The following is a 6000-nucleotide window of genomic DNA, read 5'->3' as shown; positions in this document are numbered from 1 at the left end:
TGCGCCAACCAACAGCAACGGGTGCAGTGTGGACATATCAGACCACATTACAGATAGTGATCATGAGCATGAAGGACAACCACCCCTGAAGCGAGCCAGAAATCCTCCCCCTATCTCTAAACCTACGGGGAACCTAGGTGTATCGCCGGCGATACCCCAATTGAAAACACGAAAAAAGATTTATAAAAAAGGCTTATCATTAGTTGCGCAAAAACAAGGGGATAGGAGTAAACAATTAGGCATCCCGAATGTCCATATTGAAAAGGAGGTAACCAAGACGAATGACAAATTGGACTCCCTGGATACCTTTATCAGAGCAACACTAGATAATTTAACTAGTAGAATTGGGAAGTTAGAAGACCTAGTACATATTAGCCTTAGCAAAACACAGCAACTTTCTGAGGTTTTATTAGACATGCAAAAGTGTAAGAAAGATTCAAGTGATAATCAACCTGCTGGTATAATATCTGCCAGTAACATCGAACAGATTAGAGGCTTACCATGTAGACCAGAGAACAACTCCGTCCCTAATCAAGAGGCTTACTTAAATACTCAGCCTTTAGATATGCCTACATCTACAGAGCTTTCTGACCCTAATTGCAACCCTCCTAATACTGGGTTGGGTCACGTAGGCGGCCAACGCAATAACAATCCGGACTTACCACCTGCAACCAGCCCCTATGTAGTTGTGCTAACAAATGTACCGACTCTACCAAATGGGGTCAATGAATCATGGGAGAGCCTAAGAAACACATCATTACACTGGTTAGGCTCTAGGACTGGTCTTACAGAAAGGCTGTATGATGATATTAAGCTGGCCAGAAGGGCACCGTGGATAGGTAAAGGCCAGAAGCTTATGAGCGGGGATTGTGTGATCCTATCATTTAAATCACCAAATTTGGTCTGTGAAATATTGTACAGAGTTGGGCCTTGTACCACCATTACCCAGGGTATTAATTTGGTACCACTAGGCTTCTTTTACCATCCAGCTAGCCTTAACAAATCTGCCCACTCTAGGGAAATTCCTATCCCGGGTCCTATAAATCAATTCAATATCCCTGTCTATAATCGATTCGAAACACTTTCAAATCTCAACTTAGTTGATTGACAACAATTGGGGGAATCTCCTGGTATAGCTACATTTAACACCATGGACGGGTGCATAGTATGAGTCAACCTGACTCGCTACTAGATAACATATCAGATGAGTCACTCACACACAATGATCAAACAAGCACCAGCCCAGAGCGAGATATGGCGGGTACTAGCATACGGGAGGGGATTTCTAGCCTAATACAAAACCCCTGTTACCCTCAGCCCCAGATTGAAAATTCAGGAACAAAAGACACTGGTAGAGGTCAAGATGCCCGGAACCACATACTATTCTGGAATATCGCAGGGCTAAAATCAAAGGAAGATAACACCCTGTGGATTGAGTTCATCAATAATTTTAATATAATCAATGTACAAGAAATATGGGCGAAAGATCCCCTACATATTAGTGGCTGCAAAACTTTCCACACGCCAGCTACTGCCACGCCATCCGGCAGAGCAAAGGGTGGGCTGTGTACATATGTTTCTAATTACCTCACTGTCGGGAAAATTGAATTCATATCCACTGACCCCCATTACCATATAGTGATTTTTCACTTGGATAGTACTCTCTGCCTGGTAATTGTACATTTTTACAATAATATGTTATCTGCACTGGTTATAGATACCCTGAGATCACTGAGTCGTTCTATACACACATTAATTACTCGACTAAAGAAGGAGGTGTTTGTGATTTGGGGAGGGGATTTGAATTCCCCTAGAAGATGTATGTGGGCTAACTTATGGAAATGGGGAGAGTTTCGTTCATTTCCCGCATACATTATATGGGGATGCCCTAAATGATATAATGTTTACTCTTGATTTAGGGTTTGTTAATAGATTATGTTCCCCTATGATTCCTTTTACACCTACTTTTCATGCGCGAGGTCTAACTTCTACAATAGATTTTATTTTGTCCTCATGCAGATACTCTTCCTGTATCAATAATTTTATGACGCACGAGATAGTCCTAAGTGACCACTTCCCCCTCAGTGTTGATGTTACTATACTCAAACAGAGCACTAATGCTAGATTAATAGCCGCTGACAATGTTGAACACATTGCCAGCATCAGGCAAAATGGCTTTGCATTGAAACGGGCCAACGTAAATACTAACAAACTTATTTTAAAAATTGCTCACAACTGTAAAAGCATGCTCTTGACATGTTTAGATGAAACTACACCCAGCAACGTGATTAGGGCAAACTTCCTGGATATTTCGAAATATATAAAAGAGTCACTTTTCGTTAAAAATACCAGGATCCCGACAAGAAAACAAGGCTGGTTCAATGCTGAATGCTCAAAAGCATATACTAATCTTAAAAATTGTATTCATGCACCAGTCAAAAACATTGAACATATAAGGGAAGCAAGACGCAACTATAAAACTGTCCTCAAAGATACCAAGTCTACCCTAAAACAAAATACATGGCGGGCGTTACGGGATGCTGCAGATAGTCGTGATTTCTCTGTTTTCTGGAAAGTGGTGAATTCACCATTTCTGGCAAACAAGGATTTGGCAGTAATGGAGATTGCTATCTCGGAACCCGAATGGGTAAAACACTATTCTAACTTGTACAAAAACTCGAACTTAGAGGAACAAGACAACACTCCCAATACCCTGGATACAGCACATGATTTTAAAATGAATTTTACCTTAAATGAGATCATTGCAGCAATTAATTCTAGTCCTGCAGGTAAAGCCCCAGGTCCAGATGGTATTCCCGTGGATCTTTTTAAATCTAATATAGCACTATGGGGCCCACTTTTAACTCAGGTCTCTAATGCATGCAACAATAGTGGCTTCTTACCAACTTGGTACGAATCCGTGATCGTACCTATTTTTAAAAAGGGAGACAGATCGAATCCAGCTTGCTATCGCCCAATATCGCTGCTGGACTCTACTGCTAAGATCATCGGCCGGGTTCTATTGAATAGACTACAGACCTGGGCTGATGAACAAGATATTATTAGCGACCTTCAATATGGGTTCCGTGAGGGTCTGGGTACAGTTGAACAGGGATTAAATTTGCACATTTTAATGGATAAGTATACTAAGGCAAAAAAGGGCAGACTATTTATGACATTTGTTGATTTGACAGCAGCATTCGACTGTGTTATACATGATAAGCTGTGGGTGATTTTAGAAGGGCTTGGTGTAGACTTATTAATTATTGCTTTTTTAAGGGAACTTTACTCTAGAGCTAGGGCTAAGGTGAGATATGGAAGGGACGAAGAATGCACAAGTCACTTTGGAATTGGGAAAGGGGTGCGGTAGGGCTGTGTCCTTGCCCCATTTCATTTCACCTTGTATATAAACGGTCAGGAATTAATTTTAATTAAAGAATGTAGGGACCTACCCAAGGTGGCCAAGCGATCCATTCCAGCACTCCTGTATGCAGATGATGCTGTTTTAATGGCACGCACCCCAATTGCATTGCAAAGGGTAGTTAACTCATTTACCAGTTTTATGTCTAACCTGGGACTGTCTATAAATTGTTCTAAAACATACACTATGAATTGTGGGGTTGGAGCAAATAAGAGGGTTAAGACCGTATTTATCAACGCCAGTCCAATAGAGCACACAAAAACATTTTCCTACTTAGGGATCTTGTTTGACAGGACAGGAAGCTGGAGTGAGGCGATTAAGAGCAGACGTCTGTTGTTTGCTAGGGCATTAGCGGCCCTGTCAAACTTCAGTCGTAAACTAGGCAGGCGCCCACCGGCTAAACTCCTATGTATCTATGAGGCCAAATGTGTGTCCATAGCCACATATGGAGCGGGTGTATGGGGCTACGTAGATACTAAGACCTTGCAGGTCGCGGAAAATATGTTTTTGAAGTTCCTCCTAGGTGTACCCCAAAGCATTTCAACGCATATAGTACACATGGAACTGGGAATCCCATATTTGGAAGACACCATTAAGATCCAACCTGTTCTTCTGTGGCACAGAATCTGGCTGTCAGATGAAACTGGCTTTAACCGCTACCTACTGACTGACGCATTGAAGTCTGACGGTGTTAAATCTATTAGGTGGCTGGAATATGTGAAAAGATTCATGTCAGATATAGGTCATCCTGAATACTACACACATCCTAGTACTATGTGTACTATTTCTAGAAAAGATCTTAAGGCCTGTTGCATGGATTACTTGGGTGAAAATAGAACAGCTATTGAGATGAGAAAATCTATCGTCCAAGCTCATTACTTAACTCTGTTGTCACCCACCATCCAGCTATATATATCCTTAACCGATTATGACTTTGATCGTTTCCTGCAGACCCGTTTTAGATTCAATATCTTATTCAGACTCTTAAGTTTCCCAGTGATGAATGATTGGTCTAAAGATTTGTGTAAATGTCCTTGTGACGGTACCTCTATGCAATCCACCATTCACATTATGTTATTATGTAAATTTTATGATATACAAAGAAAGAGATGGATTGCCCCTGTCCTAAAGAATTTTGGTTTAAGACGATGCCGCCCGGCTCTTTTAGCATTGCAATTTTTAGAGAATGAATTCGTCATTGCATCCGTTACTGTATTTCTTAAAAATGTTTTTAGATGCCGGAAATCAATGATTATGTGATTTGTACAACATTTATGTCCTGACTACGATTTTATTGTTTTAAAAAAATAAAAAAATAAAAAAAATAAAAAAAAATCCTTTTAATACTGTACTTTGATGGTTATTGTATTTTATAACCGAATAAAGTTATGATGATGATGATGACGTGGCATTTTATAATTGTATTTATATACTACCCTTATAAGCCATTTTAACACCTTAAAATTGGGTTTCACATACAGGGTATTGTGTAAGGCTGAATAATTGTGCAGTTTGATGGCCAGTCTCAAACTTTATCACTTACTAGGGATACACAAAATGTTTCTTGAGAAATTGCAGAGAAAACGATGCAGCATGATGTACCATCAATTAAAGGAGGCTGAAAAAACACCCATCCTGTAACCCAGCACAGTGTGAAATGTTTCTCTTTCTTAAGATGGATTTCTACAGTAGCTGCAGACCTATCTCCTTTTATGACCAAAGCGAGTATTCTGCATTGTGTTGTAGGAGAATTTGTTTTAGACATCAGAGGTTCACAGCGAATGATTGTTCTTTTAATGTGTATCCTGTCACAGCTAGGTTTTCATTTTTATTTATCAGGACTAGGTAGCAGCTTTATTCTCTTAAAACTTTGTGTCATGCATTATCACAAGTAGAACACCACCCCCCCTCCCCCGCCAGCAACTGTCTGGCTTCAAGTTGAATGCTTTAACCTTTGGTGTTTACTGGATTAATTAATAAACGTTACAAAAATCACAAACATCATTCACTCAATCAATCAATCAAAATTTCAGACTACCAGTTTTACAGAAATAACACTTTAAATAAATACTTCTCAATGCAGTGCTATAATGTGTCTATTAGTGTCAAAACTTCAATGTTAAATAGCAGTAGATGTTGGAGCTCCCAGGATAATGTGCTGCATGACAACTTCATAGTTGCTCGGTGGCGGCGCGAGGAGGGTCAGCATGAGCCGCAGGGCGCGAGGGTCAGCATGAGCGGCAGGGCGTGCGACCTACGGCCGGGAGGCTGAGAGGCTGCATGGAGCCCCTCTTAAAAAACACGCACAACACTGTGATATGCGTGTTAGACTATGACTAATCATCCTAATTAGTAACAAGCATTTGCAATGCACTAGGTCTCACATTTGCGAGAGTTTGAGCTATTAGCATTGTAAATGACAATGCCTTTTATTTATGTATTGTTTTTTTGTAACATAAATAAAAGGCATTGCCATTAACAATGCCAATTGCTTAAACACTTGCAACTGCGAGACCTATTGCATTGCAAATGCTTGTTAAAAGGGCGAGTGTGCCTCACTCCGGTGACCCAGGCAAAAA

The sequence above is a fragment of the Triturus cristatus genome, chromosome 9, assembly GCF_964204655.1.
Source record: "Triturus cristatus chromosome 9, aTriCri1.1, whole genome shotgun sequence".
Classification (NCBI taxonomy): Eukaryota; Metazoa; Chordata; class Amphibia; order Caudata; family Salamandridae; genus Triturus; species Triturus cristatus.
The sequence above is the reverse complement of the archived record's forward strand: the minus strand, read 5'-3'. Positions refer to the sequence as shown.